Source organism: Carcharhinus amblyrhynchos, chromosome 7 (assembly GCF_965287045.1).
Source record: "Carcharhinus amblyrhynchos chromosome 7, sCarAmb.v2.hapA, whole genome shotgun sequence".
Classification (NCBI taxonomy): Eukaryota; Metazoa; Chordata; class Chondrichthyes; order Carcharhiniformes; family Carcharhinidae; genus Carcharhinus; species Carcharhinus amblyrhynchos.
The window spans coordinates 14,945,976-14,969,643 of NC_137330.1; the positions used below are offsets into that span (position 1 = coordinate 14,945,976).

Sequence of the window (23,668 nt, forward strand, 5' to 3'; positions counted from 1 at the left end):
CGCCAGGTGATTGGTGTGGCGAGTCAGCAGGATTACGTAAGACACTTTGCGCCTGTTCCATGCCTCTCGCAGTCTTACGGGCTGCTTTTTTACCAGTGTATATCCAGGTGTAATATCCAGGGGAGGGGTTTGGGGAGTGACAGATCTTTCAGCATACATTGAGAGATCAAAGCGCAAGCGCTCCTTGTTCTTTGAAAATGAATGGAAGTTGTATGCTTCCGGGTTCCAGATGACGTTGTGACCTGGTTTCTGTGGAGACAAATCTGTGCAGGTGAAGACAAGTTGGTCTTTCTGTCTCGCTGCCTGGGTTGACTAGTTGTATTGGGCAGACTTCCTTTCTTCTTGTTGGAATTTTGGTCCTCCTTGCATCCTCAAGGTTTCCAGGCTGAATTGTTTCTGCCTGCTTCTTGGAGTAATAAGATTTGTTATCTGAAGTCAATTGTGATTGTGTGATCAAAGATGATCGATGCTTCTATTGTCCATACATTTGCTTCAAAGTTAGAACGCTGCAGTGGTTAGCACTGCTGTCCCACAGCGCCAGGGACCCAGGTTTGATTCATGGCTTGGGTCACTGTCTGTGTAGATCTGCATGTTCTCCCCACGTCTGTGTGGGTTTCCTCCCAGAGTCCAAAATGATGCTGGTTTGGTGAGTTGGCCATGCTAAATTCTTTCTCAGTGTACCCGAACAGATGCTGGAGTGTGGTGACCAGGGGATTTTCACAGTAACTTCATTGCAGTATTCGTGTAAGCCTTCTTGTGACAGTTCTACAAGCACCCCTTGCAATCAGCAGCTGGCTTCCCGGTGAGAATAGATTTTGTTGACTCCCTTGACTGTTGTAATAGCACGTTTTCTCGTATCCTGCATATACCTATGTTTGTATGCTGTTGGTAAACAGTTATTTTTCAATCATATAAGCCCCTAGAATACATCATGAAACAACATATAGCCAAGAGGAACCAGACTGCTGCTTCCCAATACGTGCTCCCACTAAATGTAGGAAATGCATTCTAATTGTACTTGTTGGGTCCACTTTGCTTAGTTTTTTGCACTATGTGCCATACGATTGAGTGTGAGAGCTCACCTATAAAGGTGCGTTTTTTTTTTCCCGTTCTCATGCTCCTTTGACACTCAGATTTTTTGTTTGGTTAGATCACCCCCAAAGACTCTGCTTCCACCATCTTTTCACGAAGACAGTTTCAAAGACACACAACTCTCTCTACAGATGCTGTCAGACCTGCTGTGGATTTTCCAACATTTCCTGTTTTTGTCCTGGAGTTGTTGTATGGGTATTAGTTTAAATATTTCTCCTGAAAGGTAACACCTCTGACAGTGTTGCATTCCCTCAGTATTGTGCTGCAGTTTTAGCCAGGATTGCACACTCAAATCTCTGGCCTTGAAGCTACAACCTTCTGTTTCGGAGGTGCTAGAAGCTGAGCCATGGCTAATATTTTAGAATGGTTGTTAGATTTCCCACTTGCAGTTAGGGTTCCAGTTTATTTTGTGGCTTGCTTCACTTCTTTGCTTTCTGATACATTTCTATTTGCTTTGCATCAATTGCAACTTGATTACTATTGACCTGTATCAATCACCTAAGCCGTTCTGCGGTTTTCTCTAATTGGAAAATCCTTCAGCAATTTTGTTTATTTATATCATCCTGCCTTGTGATGTTTGACCAGTTGAGCTAAATTAACATTTCTGGTTGGGTTTTAGTTGCATCTCATCCATTCCTTTCTTCCTTTATCAGGAACTGGGGCTTGACTGCAAATTGCTAGCTATTCGTTACAGAATCATAGAATCCCTTCAGTGCATGAGAAGGCCATTCGGCCCATTGAACCTGCACTGACAATAATCCAAGCCCTATCCCCGTATCTCCAAGTATTTTATCCATTAATCCCCCTGATTTTAAGAGGCAATTTAGCATGGCCAATCAACCTAACCCACACATCTTTGGAACTGTGGGAGGAAACCGGGGTACATGGAGGAAACCCATGCAGACACGGGGAGGAACATGCAAACTCCTCACTGTCACCCGAGGTCAGAATTGAACCCGGGTCCCCTGGTGCTGTGAGGCAGCAGTGCTAACCACTGTGCCACCTATGTGTCCATGGTTGAGCCCTGCGTTTACAGCAATGTTTTGCATTGGAAGGATTCAGTAATGTGACAGGTTTGAGTGTTGCACGGCCCCAAGGCCAGTGACGGGAAAAGCGGGATTTGAAATGAACAAACCACCTTTTTAAACATCACATCAGCCCAGTGCAAAACTGCTGGGGGTGAAATTGTCTCCACAAATTGGCTTCTTGCATACTTACACAACACCAAGTGCTGGCAGTTTAGTGGCTCTACACCCGCGATAAGGCACACATTTCCAATTGATACATAAAGAAAGGATCCTGGAGAACGCACCTCATCGCTGTCTGACGGTAAGTTGGTGTGGTTTTGCACATCTCTCGAATGGATAGGGAGCACAGAAGGAGGCCACCCTCACTGGCTTTCAGCTGCAGCACCTCACCTAGGCCCACTCGTGTCTTTTTCTCTGAAGCTTTGTCAATTCTCTTCAGATGTCTATCCAATTCACTTTTTTTTTTGTAATGACTGATTCTCATACAAGGGTGGGGTTTTCTACTTCTGCACCCCACCTACCCCCCCCCCCCACCCCCCCATCACCTCCCACTCCTCGTGGTGTATTTTGCAGAGGAGGCCCACCATTGGCTTATGGCGGGACCTTTCTGATCCCAGCCCTGCCAATGGGCTTTCCCGTTGTTCGTATCCTCCACCACCAGGGTAACTGCAGTGGCGGCTTTTTGGGTGGGTGGGGAGGGAGGGTGAGGGGAATGTGGGGTTCACAATCAGCGGGGCTGGAAGACCCTGTTCAAACTTCTCACCCTGTGAGTGAGAAGTTGGAAGGCACATTTGAGGATCTAAATATCTTGGGAACTGTAGTGTTAGAATGTTGGGGACTGTAAGGGTTAATGTTGGACAGGAGAAACATAAAGACATTCTGATGTAGAGAGTCACAAGGGAGCAGCAGAGAGTGCTGGTGAGGTTAGTACAAGTCAGCACGGAGATCGCACCTTTTCTCGTATCCTGCATATACCTATACGTTTGTATGCTATTGGTAAACAGTTATTTTTCAATCACATAAGCCCCTAGAATACATCATGAAGCAACATGTAGCCAAGAGGAACCAGGCTGCAGTTTCCCAATATGTGCCCCCACTAAATGTAGAAAATGCATTCTAATTACGTATACTTGTTGGGTCCATTACACTACCGCAAACTGCTGCAGATCTGAAATGAAGTAAGGAGTCTCACAACACCAGATTAAAGTACAACAGGTTTATTTGGTAGTAAATGCCACTAGCTTTCGGAATGCTGTTCCTTTGTCAGGTGAGTGGGGAGTTCTGAACACAAACAGGGCATATAAAGGCACACACAGTTTACAGAATACTGATTAGAATGCGAGTTTTTACAGCTAATCAATTCTTAAAGGTGCAGACAATGTGAGTGGAGATAGCATTAAGCATAGGTTAAAGAGAAGTGTATTGTCTCCAGACAGGTCAGTAAGTGAGATGTTGCAAGTTCAGGCAAGTGATGGTGGTTATAGATAGTGTGACATGAACCCAAGATCCTGGTTGAGGCCGTCCTAATGTGTGTAGAACTTGGCTATCAGTTTCTGCTCAGCGACTCTGCGCTGTCGTACGTTGTGAAGGCTGCCTTGGAGAACGTTTACCTGAAGATCAGAGGCCGAATGCCCGTGACCGCTGAAGTGTTTGCCAACAAGAAGGAACAGTCTTACCTGGTGATTGTGGAGTGGTTTCATTCACCCGTTTTAAAATAAAAACAGGAAATGCTGGAAAATCTCAGCAGGTCTGTGGAGGAAGAATCCAATGTGACTCTCCTTTGGAGCATGACTAGGGAGGCGATGGCTGACTGGTATTAACACTAGACTGTTAATCCAGAAACTCAGCTAATGTTCTGGGGGCCCATGTTTGAATCCCACCATGGCAGGTGGTGGAATTTGAATTCGGTAATTCAATTTAAAAAATCTGGAATTAAGAATCTACTGATGACCATGAAATCATTATCGGTTGTCGAAAAAGCCCATCTGGTTCACTAATGCACTATAGGGAAGGAAATCTGCCATCTGGCCTTGGTCTGGCCTACATGTGACTCCAGAGCCACAGCAATGTGGTTGACTCTCAACTGCCCTCAGGCAACTAGGGATGGGCAATAAATGCTGGCCGACCAGTGACACCCATGTCCCAAGAATGGATTAAAAAACTGCAGCATTCCTGTGCTCTGCACTGGATATTCATGTCTTTCACACCTGTTTCTCTGCAATCTCTCTGACGGTGGGCTTAGTGAACACCAAGTGAAACAAGATGATGTGATATTAATTTTTATTTCACAGCTGCCTGCACATGATTATGGCCAGACCCAACCTAATTCATCACTTACAACTTAATTGTTCATAATAACATAAAACAAAAAAAAACACATCACAGAAAACCACAACAGTGGATCATTTTATAACATCACAAATGTGATAGAGGTTTCTGAAGGGGTAACCAAGAAGGTAGATGAGGGCAGTGCAGATGGCGTTCTCTACATGGACTTTAGCAAAGCCTTTGACAAGGTACTGCATGGTAGGTTGTTGCATAAGGTTAAATCTCACGGGATCCAGGGTGAGATATCTATATGGATACAAAATTTGCTTCTTGATAGAAGCCAGAGGATGGTTGTAGAGAGTTATTTTCCAAACTGGAGGCCTGTGACCAGTGGTGTGCCTCAGGGATCAGTGCTGGGTCCACTGTTATTTATCGTTTATATTAATGATTTGGATGAGAATATCGAAGGCATGGTTAGTAAGTTTGTAGATGATACCAAGATTGGTGGCATAACGGACACTGAAGAAAGTTATCTCCAATTGCAATGGGATCTTGATCAGTTGGGCCAGTGGGTTGACGAATGACAGATAGAGTTTAATTTAGACAAATGCGAGGTGATGCAGTTTGGTAGACTGAACCAGTGCAGGACTTACTCAATTAAGGGAAGGGCACTGGGGAGAGTTAAAGAACAAAGAGATCTAGGGGTACATGTTCATAACTCCTTGAAAGTGGAGTCACAGGTGGACAGAATGGTGAAGAAGGCCTTCAGCATGCTTGGTTTCATTGGTCAGAACATTAAATCAGGAATTGGAATGTCTCGTTGAAGATGTACAGGACATTGGTAAGGCCACACTTGGAATATTGTGTGCAATTCTGGTCACCCTCTTATAGAAAGAATATTATTAAATTAGAAAGAGTGCAGAAAAGATTTACTAGGATGCTATCGGGACTTGATGGTTTGAGTTATGAGAGGCTGGATAGACTGGGACTTTTTTTCTCTGGAGCATAGGAGGCTGAGGGGTGATCTTAAAGAGGTCAAAAAATAATGAGGGGCACAGATCAGCTAGATAGTCAAAATCTTTTCCCAAAGGTAGGGGAGTCTAAAACTAGAGGGCATAGGTTTAAGGTGAGAGGGGAAAGATACTAAAATATCCAGAGAGACAATTTTTTCACAAAGAGTGTGGTGAGTGCCTGGAACAAGTTGCCAGAGGTAGTAGTAGAGGCAGATACAATTTTGTCTTTTAAGTCTTTTGTCTGTTTAGATAGTTACATGGGTAAAATAGAGGGATATGGGCCAAATGCAGGCAACTGGGATTAGCTTTGGGGGTTAACAAAAAAGGACGGCATGCACAAGTTGGGCTAAAGGACCTGTTTCCATGCTGTAAACCTCCATGACTCTATGATTCTAACATGGGCTTCTGACTCTCCTCCAACACTTCCAATTGCTTTGGCTAACTGAAAACCCATAATTTTTCTAATCGGTACAACTTATCTTCATAGCAATACATGAAAAAATATGACTGCGTTATTTTTCACATGCTGGAGGTTCTTGAAGGAACATAGAAACAGTCACAGCTTTCAAAGGAGAATTGAAGAATTACCTGAAGAAAAAAAGGTTCAAGGGGCTAGCAGCAACTGAAATGAGGTGGGATGCTTTTCCTGTAACCCTGTGCATTTATTTATTATTTATGGGATTTACAGTAAGCTTACATTAACAATGAAGTTATTGTGAAAATCTCCTATTCGCCACACTCTGGTGCCTGTTCCGGTACATTGAGGGAGAATTTAGCATGGCCAATGCACCTAACCAGCACATCTTTCAGACTGTGGGAGGAAACCGGAGCACCTGAAAGAATTCCACGCAGACATGGGGAGAATGCGCACACTCTGCATAGACAGCAACCCAAGCCAGGGACTGGCGCAGTGAGTCATAGTGCTAACCACTTGCCATTGCGCTGTCTTTGTCTATTCTCTCGCAAATCCATCTAGAACATAGAACATAGTGCAGTATAGGCCCTTCGGCCCTCGATGTTGCGCCGACCAGTGGAACCAATCTAATGACCCTCTAGCCTAAACTATTCCAATGTTATCCATATGCCTATCCACTGACCATTTGAACACCCTTAAAGTTGGCGAGTCCACAACTGCTGCAGGCAGGGCATTCCACGCCCTTACTACCCTCTGAGTAAAGAACCTACCTCTGACATCCATCCTATAATTACCACCCCTCAATTTAAAGCTATGTCCCCTCATGTTAGCTATCACCATCGAGGAAAAAGGCTGTCACTGCCCACCCTATCTAACCGTCTGATCATCTTGTATGCCTCAATAAGGTCACCTCTTAACCTTCTTCTTTCTAATGAAAACAACCTCAAGTCCCTCAGCCTTTCCTCATGAGACCTTCCCACCATACCAGGCAACATCCTGGTAAACCTCCTCTGCACCCTTTCCAATGCCTCCACATCTTTCTTATAATGCGGCGACCAGAACTGTACGCAATACTCCAAGTGCGGCCGCATCAGAGTTTTGTACAGGTGCAACATGAAACCATCAAGCAGCATTTACTGGCCCATCTCCTCTGGAGTTTGTGTTTTGCCTGCCTTCACAACATTAATTTTAAAAGATTGGGCTTCCTGCTGTGTCCCTCTCTCTCATTCTCTTCCCTGCTTTTGCTGTTCGCATGCACAAAGGGAGATGAAAGACCAAAAGCCCAAAGCGCAGAAACAGATCGGATATCAGCTCCATTCAAAGGTTCTCCCTCTTGCTTGCTGGAGGGGCTCATCTGTGCCGCAGGATGTCCCAAGGCCACGGAACAGCAAACATCAACAATCTCCGGCTTCAAATTCAGCAACGCATTTCAGGTCCACAACTGGCAGTTCTAGTCACCAACGTTCTTGATATTATCGGTTTGCTCATTCTCCAGACTTTACAGTGCTGTGTCAGCTGAAATGTCTTGACAATGTTCTTTAGACCATCAGATTAATTCGAGGACTTCTTTGTGAGTAGGTTTTTCCTTAATACGGAGCATATTTACTGACAATTATACCGAGTCACAGCAGACCAAAACTGAATTTCCATCGCCAGAAACTGTGCAGCATAATGTGACATATATTTGAGAAGGTCTCTCATTCTACTTTGCCCTTTGGCTGGTTGCCATGTGTACAAGCCCCACATCACTTTTAGATCAGCAAGCTTGTTTGTGAACAGGTGCAGTGAATGTTACCCTAGGTCTTTAAAAATAATGCCCTTCAAGAGATGTGGGTATCATTGGAAAGACCAGCATTTGTTGCCCATCCCTAATTGCCCTTGAACTGGCTGACTTGCTTGGTCATTTCAGAGGGCAGTTAACATTTAACTGCATTGCTGTAACTCTGGATCACATGTTGGCCAGAATGTGTTAGGATAGCAGATTTCCTTCCTCAAAGGAGATCAGTGAACCAGTTGGGTTTTTACAATGATTGGGAATGGCACGGTGGCACAGTGGTTAGCACTGCTGCCTCACAGCGTCAGGGACCTGGGTTCGATTCCTGGCTTGGTCACTGTCTGTGCGTGTTCTCCCTATGTTTGCCTGGGTTTCCTCCGAGTGCTCTGGTTTCCTCCCAGTCCAAAAGACGTGCTGGTTAGATGCATTAGCCCATGCTAAATTCTCCGTCAGTGTTACCCGAACAGGCACTGGAGTGTGGCGATTAGGGGATTTTCACAGTAACTTCACTACAGTGTTAATGTAAGCTTACTTGTGACACTAATGAATAAACATTAAACTTTGATGATAGTTTATCATGGTCACCTTTATATTCCAGGTTTTATTAACTGAATTTAAATTCTAGCAGCTGCCTTGGTGGAATCTGAAGCCTGAGTGCAAAGAACAAAGAACGAAAACAGCCTGGGAAACAGGCCCTTCGGTCCAACGAGCCCACGCCGCCATCCCAATACCACCAGTCCCCCCCTCCACCCTTGACCCTTGTCTAATGTTTTATGGCCATCCACATTGAGGGAAACTAATTTAGGGACAATTTATTACTGCCAATCAGCCTAACAGCACATCTTTGGGGTGTGGGAGGAAACCGGAGCACCCGGAGAAAACCCACGCAAGCACGGGGAGAATGCGCAAACTCCCACAGACACTGGCCCAAATCCATGTGTCTGCACAGCAAACAGTGATAGTCACTGAGCTGTCGTCTTGCCCAGTATTCCTGAGTATAAGTCCAGTAATGCCCAGTGACATTATTACGATGCCACCATCTCCTATCATTGTCGCACTGTATGGAGAGGCTTGAGAAGACATATTAAATATCATTGTCAATGATCTGCTAAACTGCTGACTCAGGGCAGAAGACACGTGAAGCTCGAGCTACAGTTTCGTCAGGGGTATCAGTCAGGCAAATCCCTGAAAGGAAACCAGGGAGTGGTCTGGAAGCTTTGGATGGGGGCGGCGTGGTAACAATACCCAGAAGGACACAAGGTGAACTGAAAAGCAGCAACCACAAAGGAGGATGGCCAAGTGACGTTGGTTGGGGGTAATGATGACTGGAAGGAAGGTGCTTGGACATGGAGGTCAGTGGGATGTGAGGAGAGAGTGGGTGATAGGGTGGGAGGAGGTGGTAAGAAAAATGGTAATCGGCGTGTTTTGGGGCTTTTTAGTGTTCAGCCTTATTATTTATTACAATTCAACTAGCAAAGACCAAGTCACAGAGTTTTTTGCAACAGCTATTCGAGCTACATAGCAAAGACCCTGGAAAGTAGTTAGTGACTGAGTATAGAATTCAGAAGTACACAAGCAGGAATACTTTCAGATTCAATTACAAGTAAATAACATATACCAATCATTATATCGGTGTTATCTCTATCCACTCATAACTATTGATAAAGGTTGCATCATGCATAAGTTACAAATGTTAAAGAGCAGTCACCACTATTTCATGCTGGCTTAGTTATAATATCCAATTAGTTTATAATACCCAATTAGTGTGAATATTTAATTCTGTTAGCTGACCTAATTCATTATTGTTACAAGTTGTTGACCTTAACATTCTAGCTTGAGATTGGATTTGTAAATATCAAACACCTCTCCCATATCCAGATGCCTGATTTAATGAGTTCTTTCAGACTGAGTCATGATTAGATACATAAACCTACACTCTAGAGTTTCCCTCCCTACATTTATCTACGCATCTGTCATCTGGACAGTCTCTCTTTGTCTCCTTGTGAGATTTCTACCTGAGAACTAACAGCTCTGGTATACTGGTCTTCCAGTTAAACTTTGTGCATACTTTTCCTGCTTGGCTGCCTCTTTTAATCCTAACATTGAGTGTGATTATTAATATGGCTACTAGTCCCCTTCATGATTAAACATGTGAATCCTATCCCCAAGCGAGAGAATGGTCACTGGCACAACTGGACTGGAACATCCATGATGGTGAACAGCAAAGTACTTCTTGGCTTTTCATTGACAAACCTTTTTGGCCCATGACATCCTAGAACTTTTTAAGGGCCATCCATTAGGTCACATTAGATCTGGTTTCTCGAATATAGATAGAAAGAAAGAAACCCTACAGTACAGAAAGAGGCCATTCATCCCATCGAGTCTGTACCAACCACAATCCCACTCAGGCCCTACCATCTTATCCCTATATATTTTACCCACTCATCCCTCTAACCCACAGATCTTAGGACACTAAGGGGCAATTTTAGCATCAACCTAACTCGCAAATCTTTGGACTGTGGGAGGAAACCAGAGCATCTGGAGGAAACCCATGTAGACATGAGGAGAATGTGTGAACTCCACACAGACAGTAACCTGAGCCGGGAATCGAATCCAGGTCCCTGGAGCTGTGAAGCAGCAGTGCTAACCACTGTGCTACCGTGCCGCCCACTTGATGGCACTTGAGGTCTCGGGTTAAACCAATTTTGCCAGTAGCATCAGACAGGTGTTCATCTCCTTATTTATGCCTGCAAATAACTGTTTCGAGCTTATATTTTTCCCAGAACCAGTATACTTGTCATGAGCATGTGCCTCCTGTCTACCATATTGGAGGCTGAGGCACATGTCTAATCTGAAAAGCATGGTTGAGGGCAATGAATTTCTGGCCTTAATTTTTTTTTATTGGTAATGTGTTAGCTCCCACGATGAAAATCAAACTAATGTTGACAGTCTGAAATCAGAATGGGTGATCTAACAAGCTTATTTTTGTTCTCCGTCAGCTCTTCAAACTGTTAAGTGGCCACAGGAGATAAGATAATTTACATGGTCACTTCCTTATCGCTTCGATTAGCTCTCATCTTGAACTCCACTGGTATTGGCATCTTGATGTTGGGTGAGATGTTATCTCATACACTGGTTTGAGTGTCTTTAGCTATAATGTGACAAATGATTTCCTTTCTTGGATGAATTGCTATTTTCTAATGCATGTCCATGTTCAAATTCAGCTGTGCTTACAAATATGTACAAATTAAACTTAACGAAACTGAGGGCAGGATTCCAAATGAAATGTCGACTTTTTTTGCCCAGTTGGGATCACACTTTCAGCTGTTTGATGGTATCAGAGTAGTTTTGGTACATGCAAGCAAGGGCCAGTTTCAGAGCTCGTTTCAAAACACTTTTGAGCTTATTTGCCAGCTCCTTGGTCAGAAGGTACCTCGAGCCACTGATTTCTTTTCATAGAATAGGGCCACATAGTGGCTGGCACTGCCCCTTCAATTCCGGCCTCAGGTAATTGTGTGGAGTTTGCACGTTCTCTCTATGTTTGCGTGGTTTTCCTCTGAATGCTCCAGTTTCCTCCCACAGTCCAAAGATATGCAGGTTGGTTGGAGTGACCATACTAAATTGCCCCTTAGTGTCCCAAGGTGAGTAGGTTAGATGGATTAGCCATGGGAAATGCATGGGGTTATGGGGTAGAGCCTGGGTAAGATGCTCTGTTGGAAAGTTGGTGTAGATGCAGTAAGTCCAACAGTCTCCTTCTAAATGAAAGAGGCCATTTGCTTATTGAGTTTGCACAACTGTCTGAAAGAACATCTTACCTTATCTCTGTACTCCGAAGAATTTATCATGGCTAACGCATTGTTTGATCTGCAGAACCTGCAGTACCAACAGTTTTTAGCATCTGAGATTAAAGTTGGCATTAACTGATCATAAATGCTCCAGTATCTGCCACACTGACCACCTCCCAACCTTCCACATTAAGACGTATGCCAGATCAGCACCTCACTCATTCCCATATTGGTCTGACTGAGAATCTTGGTCTTTTGTTGTGATGTTGTACTCCCATTACTCACAATGCACTGTGGATTCGATAATGTCCCACCAGAGATGGCGCTGCATTGGCAGATACCTTTAACTTGTCCATTGCTTCAATTAGCAGCATGGAAAATGTGTTGGAAACCTTGTTTGTGAATGCAGTGATGAAGTGGTGGCCATATAAATGGAAGAGTTAGGAAAGAACGTGTTCCTTCTAAATCTGAGGCGAGACAGGACAAATGGAATCATGCAATATAGAATGAGACCATTCTGCCCACTGTTCCTCTGCTGATTAAAAACAATCTAGCTAAATGGTCCTTTCCCCATCACCCTGCAAAATGTTTTTTTTTCCTTTTCAAGTTATTGTCCAATTCCCTTTTGAAAGATCTTGAATCAACTCCCACCATTCTTTCAGACAGTGCATTCCAAACAATCATCTTTCTGAATGTATCACAACTTGCGATGGCTCCTGCTCTGACCAAGACGGCAAAAAACTGCAAAGGGTTGTGAACGTAGCCTAGTCCATCATGCAAGCCAGCCTCCCATCCATTGACTGTGTCTACACTTCCCGTTGCCTCAGAAAAGCAGCCAGCATAATCAAGGACATACTCTCTTCCACTTTCTTCTGTGGGGAAAAAGATGCAAAAGTCACATACCAAGCGACTCAAGAGCAGCTTCTTTCCTGCTGCCATCAGACTTTTGAATGGGCCTACCTTATAATAAGTTAATCTTTCTCTATACCCCAGCTTTGACTGTAAAGCTACATTCTATACTCAATCCTTTCCTTCTGCCATTTACACTCTATAAACAGTATGCTTTGTCTGCATAACACGCAAGAAACAATATTTTTCACTGTAATCCAAAACATGGGACAATAACAAATCAAATCAAAAATCTGCCAAATGAATCCTCTTATTTTCCCTTTTGTGTGCCCATTATCTTAAACAATTGTCCTTTGCTTTCCAACTCTCCTGCCAAATGGAAACACTTCTGACCACTTACTCTGTCTCCATCATAGAACCATAGAATCCCTACAGTGCAGAAGGAAGCCATTTGGTTCTTTGCATCTGCACAAAAAGACTCACCACTCTCGCAGAGGCCCACCACCTTCCTCCCACCCTATCCCCATAACCCCATGCATTTACCATGGCCAAAGTACCAAAACTGCACATTTTTGGACTGTGGGAGGAAACGGGAGCACCCAGAGGAAACCCATACAAACATGGGGAAAATGTGCTCACATATTGTGGCCAATGCACAAATGCCAATCAACACAGACATGGCCAATGTACTGAAACAACACATCTTTTGGATTGTGGGAGAAAATCAGAGTACTCAGATGAAACCCATGTAGACATGGGGAGAACATGCAAATGCACACACAGACAGTTGCCCAAGCTAAGAATCAAACCCGGGTCCCTGGCGCTGCGAGGCAGTAGTGCTAACCACTGTGCCACCATGAAAAATCACCACCTTCCTTTTGAAAAAGAGAAAGCTATCTCTGGTGAACTAGACTAGCTGTAAGTAGCTAATCTAAAAGAAAGAAAAACAAAACACCAGGGATTTGCTACAAAGAACCAGAGCAGAATGATAAAGATAGTCTACTGTGTGAAAAGATAAGGATATCTGAAAACAGGAACATTATTTTAATGGGGGGATTTCAAAAGTAATAAATTACATGCCTGGTGGAACAAAAATTACTAAATGCTTTAATGAAGTTGCTTCATGGTCCAATGCTTCAGGGAAACCATGAGAGACAACGATTTTTAGATTTAGTTATGGTGAGCCCGGCAGGATACAAAGTGCTGGGTGGTAGGGACTATGTTATAATTATGTTGTGAAGTGATCTAGTGTTCAGTACTGTTGGGAGCCCACCTCCAGTTATACAGTTCTGAAAAAGGTTAACTGGATATTGGGGAAGAGTTAAAGGTGACTGACTGGAGGAAACTGTTCAATATCAATTTGATGGAGGGTAAATCAAATATACACTCAGTGACAAACTCAGCAGCATGCAGGATAAATGCAAACCTTACATTACCCTCATATCTCCTTATGTGGCTTGATGTCAAATCCTCTTTGATAGCACCCTATATGAAGTGCCTTGCAGCATTTCATTATGTTAACAACCTTCATATAATTGCAAGCTATTGTTGCGATTGTTAGGCTGTCAGATGCAAATAGGCAAAGAAAGACCCCAATCAGATAAACATAAAACTGCAGACAATAAACGCAACAGCGAGGAATTCCATGGAACAAGATTTTAGGGCAGCACAGTAGCACAGTGGTTAGCACTGCTGCTTCATAGCTCCAGGGTTCTGGGTTCGATTCTCGGCTCGGGTCGCTGTCTGTGTGGAATTTGCACATTCTCCTTCTGTCTGCATGGGTTTCCTCCGGGTACTCCGGTTTCCTCCAGTAGTCCAAAGATGTGCGGGTTAGGCTGATTGGCCGTGCTAAGAAATTGCCCCTTAGTGTGCAGGGTAGTGTAGGTTAGAGGGATTAGTGGGTATAATATGTAGGGATGCTGGGGTAGGGCCTGGGTGGGATTGTGTTCGGTGCAGACTCGATGGGCCGAAGGGCCTCTTTCTGCACTGTAGAGTTCTAAGTTCTATGTTCTATAGCAGAATAGTGGTTAGCACTGCTGCCTCACAGCGTCAGAGACCAGGGTTTAAATCCTGTCTCGGTTGACAGTCTGTGTGGAGTTTGCATGCTCTCACCATGTCTGCATGGGTTTCCTCTGGGCGCTCTGGTTTCCTCCCACAGTCTGAAAGGTGCTGGTTTGGTGCATTGGCCAGGCTAAATTCTTCCTCAGTGTACCGGGACAGGTGTCAGAGTGCAGTGACGAGGGGATTTTCATTGCAGTGTTAATTTAATGTAAGCCTACTTCTGACACTAACAAACAATATTACAACTGAATAAATTATCTTGCCTCCAGACTGTGTCAGACTGAATTCAAAATGCTCAAATTTTGAATTCAGACAAAAACAAAAAGAGAAGGCAAAGACGTGATCTAACCAAGGAGCAGAAACTTCCATTCCCAACAGCAGGGGGAAACACCCCGGACATGCTTTGTTCCAACTTCTGTCAGGAAAAAGATACAAAAGTCTGAAGACATGTACCAACAGATTCAAGAACAGCTCCTTCCCTGCTGCCATCAGAGTTTTGAATGGACCTACCTTGCATTAAGTTGATCTTTCTCTACATCCTAGCTAAGACTGTAACACTGCATTCAGCACTCTCTCCTTTCCTTCTCTATGAACAGCTGTTGTTGTTGTTTATCCATCAACGTCGGTGGGAACCTCGACACTATTAGTCATTTTGAGGCTGGATACGATGTGTCTGAAGATGACTGATCAGGCCAATTCGGGCACAGAATGTCCTGGCACGTATTGGACAGACTTGTGTAGACACTGTAGTTGTTGTGCTGGTGGCTCTGGACTTGCGCAGCTCGCGCTTAAGTTGTGCTTCGGCAATGCACCTTGCTTCATGAGCTTGACAGCTCTTGTGGATGAGGCAGTGCCAGGTAGGACGGTTTCCCAGGTGGTCGTGTCTATGTCAAGCAACTTCAGGGAGGCCTTGGGCGTGTCTTTGTAACATTTCTTCTGCCCTCCAGGCGAGCGTCTTCCAGCAGAGAGTTCCCCAAAAAGGAACTGCTTGGGTATGCGCTCGTCTGACATATGGATGACATGACCTGCCCACCGGGTCTGTGCTCTCATCAGCAGTGTGTGGACTGATGGTAGACTTGCTCTAGAACTTCAGCATCTGGTACTTTGTCTTGCCACCTGATGCTTAATATTCTCCAAAGACAAGTCGTGTGGAAATGCTTGAGCTGTATTGCATGCCTTCGGTACATAATCCACGTTTCACAGGCATACAGGTGGATAGTGAGTACCACAGTGCTGTAGACCTTCAGTTTTGTTGCTGGGCTGATTCCTCGACGTTCCCATACAGTGGAGCGCAGTCTACCGAAAGCAGAACTTGCCTATGCTATTCTGCAGTTAACTTCTGTATCAATCACTGCTAGGGAAAGGGTGCTGCCAAGATAAGTGAACTGGTCCACTGCCTGTAGTCTCTGCCCTTTGATTGTGATTATGGATTCTGTGTACAGTGCATGAGGAGCAGACTGGTGATTTTGGTCTTTTTAATGTTGATGGTGAGGTCAAAGTTGTCACAAGCTGTGGAAAATTTATCCATCCTGACTTGCATCTCTGGCTCTGAGCCAGTACAGTAAAAAGTCTGACAACACCAGGTTTTAGTCCAACCTATTTATTTGATAATATACTCGCAAGCTTTCGAGGGGTTACCCTCTTCGTCAGGTGAATGGAGAGTTCTGGCCTCAGACCCCCTCAGAACTCTCCATTCACCTGACGAAGAGGGTAACCCCTCGAAAGCTTGCGAGTATATTATCAAATAAATAGGTTGGACTAAAACCTGGTGTTGTCAGACTTTTTACTGTGTTTACGCCAGTCCAACGCCGGCATACCCACATCTGAGCCAGTATACAGGGATCAGTCATTGGCAAAGAGGAAATCTCTCAGAACAGTCTCCTTCAGTTTGATAATAGCTTGAAGTCTTCTCAGGTTGAAGAGCTTCCCGTCCACTCTGTACTTGAGGCCGATTCCAGCAACGCTGTCCTGGACAGTATGCATTGACTGCATAGCGCTCAAGAAACAATACTTTTCACTGTCTACTAATACATGTGACAATAATAAAACAAATCAAATCAAATTGTGGAAGGGAGGGAAGTCAAGATTTGGCAGGGAGCCAAAATTCAGCTGCCTGATGTTGGGAAAGGAGTTTGGAATCCTGTTCTCCTGACCTCCATGGAGGCTTCAAATCAAGTTGTGTGTCCTGCGGAAATATGTCAGGAATCCCATTTACATCTCATTAAAAGGCCAACACACCAGAATCTCACTTCTTCCAAATTAAATGTCCCCACCAAGTGCGCTCATCAAGTGAGGTGCACCTGGCGAGGCAAACCTCTTCCTGAAGTTTCAGGTTAGTAAACAATGTTTTGACCTTTGTACCAGAAAGTCATAGAGAGTTATGGATGCCTGACACACACACACACACACACACACACATACATACATACAAACACACACACACACACATACATACACACAAACACACACATACACATACACATAGACACAGACACACACACTCACATACACAAACACACACACACACTCACATACACAAACACACACACAAACACACACACACACACAAAAATGCATAACACACAAACACACACACATACATCCACACACATACACAGACACATACATACACACACACTAACACGGCTGGGCACAGGGGAGGGTGAGACCAAAGGAAACTTGGTGCAGTTGGATAGGCTCAGGGCGGGAGGGAATTGCGGTGTTGGGGGTGGCGTCAAGGAGCAGAGTGGGAGAATGAAAGGCTGTCCGCATGCCATTTCAGCATCATGCTTGTACATTGGAGCCTATAAGCTGTGGGTGGTGTGGGCAGGGGTGTGATTCTATGTGGCAATCGCAGATGTGTGATTAATAATGAGTGGCATGGTAGCACAGTGGTTAGTGCTGCTGCTTCACAGCTCCAGAGACCTGGGTTCGATCGCTGGCTCAGGTCACTGTCTGTGTGGAGTTTGCACATTCTCCTCGTGTCTGCGTGGGTTTCCTCTGGGTATTCCGGTTTCCTCCCACAGTCCAAAAATGTGCAGGTTAGGTTGATTGGCCATGCTAAAATTGGCCCTTACTGTCCTGAGGTGCTTTGGTTAGAGGGATTAGTGGGTAAAATATGTAGGGATACGGGGATCGGGCCTGGGCGGGATTGTGGTAGGTGCAGACTTGATGGGCCGAATGGCCTCCTTCTGCACTGCAGGGCTCTATGGTTCTAATGAGCTGAACAGCACAAGATCTGTTTGCGATCCTGCATCAGGCCCGATTCTCCAGAATGGAAAATTCTGCTCAGAGTCTTTACAACAATGAACGAGTTTGAGAAGGCAGAGAAGATATTTGACTTGTAGCACCAAAACTGGGGGTCATTATTATGAGACAATCCAACAAGTAAATACGGAGAAATACCTTCACTCATTGAGCTTTTAAAATATGCAGCTCTCCTCCGTAAGAGGTTGTTGCGGCAAATGGCATTCATACATTTCAGGCAAATGTAAAGCATAAAGGTGGGATTTTCCAGCCAGGCTTGCTCCAAGACCGGAGAATCCCATCTGAGATCAGTGGACTTTTGTATGGTCCTGTCCTGCTTGCTATGATTCTCGTGGTGGGAGGGACAGGAAAATTCCGGCCTATGTGGAGTAAGGAATAGAAGGATATGTCAGCAGAAGAGGTGAGGAAGCAGCTCCTAACTTTCCAATATAGTGTCATAGATGGTTACAGCATGGAAACTTGTCCAGATTGTGTCAGACTCAATTCAAAATGCTCAAACTGCAGACAAGTACAAAAGGGAAGGCATAGAGGTGATCTAACCAAGAGGCAGAAACTTCCATTCTCACCAGCAGGAACATACGTTCTTCCAGCTTCTTCCACCAGGGAAAAAGATACAAAAGTCTGAGATCACGTATCAGCCGACTCAAGAACAGCTCCTTGCCTGCTGCCATCAGAGTTTTGAATGGACCTACCTCGCTGATCTTTCTCTACATCCAAGCTATGACTGTAACACTACATTCAGCACTCTCTCCTTCTCTATGAATGGTATGCTTTGTCTGTATAGTGCAAGAAACATTATTTTTCACTGTATAATAATACACGTGACAATAATAAATCAAATCAAATCGTGGCAGCAAAGGAAGCCAAGACTTGGAAGGGAACTTGTCCATGTCACCCTTTTTTTTAAGCCACTAAGCTAGTTCCAATTACCTGCATTTAGCCCATATCCCTCTATACCCATTTTATCCATGTAACTGTTCAAATGCTTTTTAAAAGACAAAATTGAACCTGCCTCTACCATTACTTCTGGCAGCCTGTTCCAGATATTCTGTGTGAAAAAATTACCCCTTTGGACCCTTTTGTATCTCTCCCCTCCCAAAACCTATACCCTATAGTTTTAGACTAACTTACCTTTGGAAAAAGATACTGACTATCCAGCTGATCTATATCCCTCATTATTTTATAGACCTCCGTAAGATCACCCCTTAATCTCCTACGCTTCAGGGAAAATGTCCTAGTCTATTCAGCCTCTCCTTATAGTGCAAACTATCAAGTCACGGTAGCATCCTAGTAAATCTTTTCTGCAAGCTTTCTAGTTTAATAATATCCTTTCTATAATAGTGTTACCAGACTGTACACAGTATTCTAAGTGCGGCCTTACCAATGACTTGTACAACTTCAACAAGATGTCCCAACTCCTGTATTCAATGTTCTGACCAATGAAACCAAGCATGCCGAATGCCTTCTTCACCATCCTGCTCACCTGTGACTCCACTTTCAAGGAGCTATGAAACTGTACCCTAGATCCCTTTGTTTTATAACTCTATAATATTGGGCGGAGATATGAGCATACAATCAGGGCTGACAGTTCAGTGCAGTGCTGAGTGTGTGCTGCACTGTCAGGGGTATCGTTTTGCAGGTGACAGTATCCGCAGACAATGACGTTACGCCACAAGACTTTTTGTTGCTGTTTTCGGATTGACAGCTTGGCTGGACCTGAGGTTCCCCCTTGTCCTGGGTGAAGCTTACTCTGTTTGTGTCTTGTTCTCTCTCCACTATTAAAACCACCCGCTGTTTCCCGGGTATTCATCGCCAATCAGCAGAGCCTGCCCTCAAAGACATGAAAGCAAGCAAACCCCAAACCGGCCGAGATTGCAACGCTCGAACTACAATCGGCCAAATTTATTAAACAATCACAGCAACAAAGGACAGTAATTCCATCAGTGGTGAGACAACTGATTATATCCAATGACCATTCCAGATTTAATTGGTCCTGAATTTCCCATGGGAAAGAGAGGACAAGGGAGCTACTGTTTCAGGTATGAATGATCAAGTTCTTGAGTTTTTATCTTGCGTAATGAGAAAGTGTGAAACTGAACTACTGTGCTCCACGGAATCAGATGAGTTATATTTAACTATCCAAAATTAATAGGTAATGATAACTCGAACTCAGCTGCACTTATTTTTAAATAGGAGCCTAATTATTGCCAACGTTATGGATGGTCAACAATTTTAAATGTCTCCTCTGCTGAAGCAAATTCCAAGAAAGTTTGAAGAAAGTTAGACAATTCCATCGTGCCTTTCATGACCTCAGGATGCCTGAAAGGACGAAACAACCAATCAGTTGATTTTGAAGTGTTGTAACCCAGGAAACTTGACAGCCAATTTGCACATAGCAAGATCCACAATCAGCAATGTGATTCACGAGCAGATCATCTGCTTTGCAGAAACGAAACCAGCAGAGAAAGTGCTGGAAAATCTCAGCGGGTCTGGCAGCATCTGTAAGGAGAGAAAAGAGCTGACGTTTTGAGTCCAGATGACCCTTTGTCAAAACCCAAAACGAAGTAAATCAAAAGCTGGAAATGCTCAGCAGCTCAGGATCGGGGGGTGGGAAAAAGATGGTTAATGCTTTTGAGCTTTTCATCAGACCTGTTCCAATGAAAGGCCAGCAGAATAAAACTACGGGTGCTATTTAATGGAGGTGACAGAGATCTTGCCCCAAATCACCTCTTTTATGGGAGGACTAGCTCAGTTTAGTGCATTGTAGGCACTTATGTGGCCAGCAGGATCAAGAATATCATTTGGCCTTCAAATGTGCCCAACATTTGTGCCAACAACAAATATCTGTGAGTTTTCCTTGTCGTCATTGGCCCAAGTCTAGCTGCCATTTTTGATGTTACAGTAATGGTTTGATGTTACGTGGTCAGGAGACACAGAGATTATTTTACTCAATTAAAGAATGCAACTCTATTGTCACCTTCTCTCATTAAAAAGAATCCAACAATAAAAAGATAGGAGTAATGCAGTCCAAGTAAGTTTCTATGGCATCAGTGCTGGCTAACTGAACTTCAGTAAGTTGAGCTTCTTTCATGGTGATGTTTGCTAATGAAGAACTTGAAAAACTCATAGACAGACCAGGCAATAGCTGTAGATGACATCTGATAGCTAACTGTGGCCTGGACCCCCTTAAAATGTGCTGGGATACTATCCAGCCAGGAAACCATCCTGAAGGCATTTACTATGCCAGAACATAGAACATAGAACATTACAGCGCAGAACAGGCCCTTCGGCCCACGATGTTGCACCGACCAATTAGGAAAAAAGCAATGACCCTCTAACCGAAGCCAATCCCTTTCCATCCATAAACCTATCCACGGACCTCTTAAACGCCCCCAAACTAGGCGCATCTACAACTGCAGCAGGCAGGGCATTCCATTCCCCCACCACCCTCTGGGTAAAGAACCTACCTCTGACATCCATCCTATAACTACCACCCCTTAATTTAAAGCTATGTCCCCTCGTGCTAGCTTTCTCCATCCGAGGAAAAAGGCTATCACTGTCCACCCTATCTAAACCTCTAATCATCTTATATGTTTCAATAAGGTCCCCTCTTAGCCACCTTCTTTCTAACGAAAACAACCTCAAATCCCTCAGTCTCTCCTCATAGGACCTTCCCTCCATACCAGGCAACATCCTGGTAAACCTCCTCTGCACCCTCTCCAAAGCCTCCACATCCTTCCTATAATGTGGGGACCAGAACTGCACACAATACTCCAAGTGCGGCCGCACCAGAGTTTTGTACAGTTGCAACATGACGTTGCGGCTCCTAAATTCAATCCCCCTACCAATAAACGCCAAGACACTGTATGCCTTCCTAACAACCTTATCGACTTGATTTCCAACTTTCAGGGATCTATGCACATATACACCTAGATCCCTCTGTTCGTCAACACTATTCAGAGTCCTACCGTTAGCCCTATACTCTACACATCTGTTATTCCTGCCAAAGTGAATTACCTCACACTTTTCCGCATTAAACTCCATCTGCCACCTCTCGGCCCAGCTCTGCAACTTGTCTAAGTCTTCCTGCAAACTATGATACCCCTCTTCACTATCTACCACTCCTCCAACTTTGGTGTCATCAGCAAATTTACTAATCCATCCTTCTATACCCTCATCCAGATCATTTATAAAAATTACAAACAGCAGTGGCCCCAAAACAGATCCCTGAGGCACACCACTTGTAACCGAACTCCATGACGAATACTGTCCATCAACCACCACCCTCTGTCTTCTATCTGCTAGCCAATTCCTGATCCAATTAACTAAATCACCCTCAATCCCATACATCTGCATTTTCTGCAGAAGCCTTCCATGGTGAACCTTATCAAATGCCTTACTAAAGTCCATATATACCAGGTCAACTGCCTTACCCCCATCCACCTCTTTGGTCACTTTTTCAAAAAACCCAATAAGGTTAGTAAGGCATGACCTACCCTTCACAAAACCGTGCTGACTATCTCCAATCAATCCATTACTCTCTAAATAACTATAAATCCTATCCCTAATAATTTTTTCTAATACTTTGCCCTTTGATGTTGAGGGAGTTTAGAGCCAGGGATTCTTGTGTGTTTAGCAATGTTTCGCAAACGGCCAGCAGTGTTGTTACTGCTGCTGGTACAGCCCCTGCTATAGCTCTCAAGAGTACGTATTAGGAGAGGTTGTAATGTCTGTGCGAATTCAACTTCTCCTGCAGGAACTCATAAGTCATGTAATGAACAGCTTGGAAGAGGATGTTCATTGTTAGTTGGATGGTGTAGCTTCGATACAATGCTCCAGCTCCTTCATTTCTCCACACTGTCCTCATACAGTCCAAGACACCTTTGTAGGGAGAGTTGTACTTCTTTATCCTTTCCTTCAGCACTTCAGCAGGGTCCATGGCCACCAAGAGCTGCTGGCCAGTCAGAGGCTGGCTGCCCTTCAGTGTCACTACTGGAGAGGCTAAGCACTGAATCCCAGGCTAACGTGTGAGTGAAGGAGAAGGGAGGAAGGATTGCCTGTCGGCAGCAAGCGTTGAGGTAACAGTACGGGGTGCTCTTGCTTCCTGATGCCAGCTCCTTTGATCAGGCATTGACAATGAGGAACCTTCTCTTTCCCGGAGATGCAAACAATGGTGTTCTATTCAGGCACCCCTTGTGCTGGTAAGCTGACCTGTCACTACTAAATACCAATGATATTAAGAGGGTATTAATTGCTTATTTAAGGGCCTCCATTGGTGGCAGGAGTAGAAGAGTGGTAAGGCCAACCACAAGCCTTTCTGTCCCGGACTTGATTTTGATGCCTGTGAGAAAGTGTTGCGCTGCTGTACCATTCTGACCCAGTGACCCTAAAGGAACGGCGATACATTTCTGAGTCAGGATGGTGAGTGACTTGGAGGGAATTTCCAGGGGATGGTGTTCCCAGGTATTTGCTGTCCTTGTCCTTCGAGGTGGGGATGGCCGGGTGTTTGGAAGGTACTGCCTAAGGAACCTTGGTGAGTTCCTGTAGTGCACCTTGTAGATGGTACACACTGCTGTGCGTCGTGGTGGAGGGAACAAATGTCAAAGCTGCCAATCAAACAGGCTGGATGGTGTCAAGCCTCTTGAGCGTTGTCGGAGTGGAGCATACTCCATCACGCTTCTGACTTGTGCCTTGTGTACAGGCTTTGGGGAGTCAGGGGGTGAGTTATTCACTGCAGGATTCCTGACCTCAGACTTCCACAGATGCTGCCAAACCTGCTGAGATTTTTATTGAATTCAAATTTTGTTACTCGAGGTCTCTGTTTCGAGCTCAGATTTCCAGCAGCCGCATCACTTTTGCTTGTTTTGTCTGTCTTAGTAACACTGATCGAGGGATGTTTATGGTCCGGGACATGAGGCAGAATTCCACTGCTCTTCCTTGATAAGTGTCCGACGGGATCGTTTACGATTTTCTGGGGATGGGAGAAAGGGAACAGGTGGGCCCCTCATAATCTCATCAAACATTTAGCTGCTCCACAAACGCCGCACTCCCTGGGCACTGCACTGGAGCATCAGCATGGTTGATGAGTTCAAGTCTCTGGAGCAGAACTTGAGCCC

The 23,668-nt window shown here is 44.5% G+C and overlaps 1 protein-coding gene and 1 pseudogene across 1 annotated transcript in view; both read right to left on the reverse strand.

Moving 5' to 3' along the window:
- The window catches only part of adgrb3 (adhesion G protein-coupled receptor B3), a 791,427-nt gene that overhangs the window by 653,023 nt on the left and 114,736 nt on the right, over positions 1-23,668 (reverse strand). The window lies entirely within an intron of this gene.
- LOC145345279 (mitoferrin-2 pseudogene) lies at positions 20,621-22,491 on the reverse strand (annotated as a pseudogene).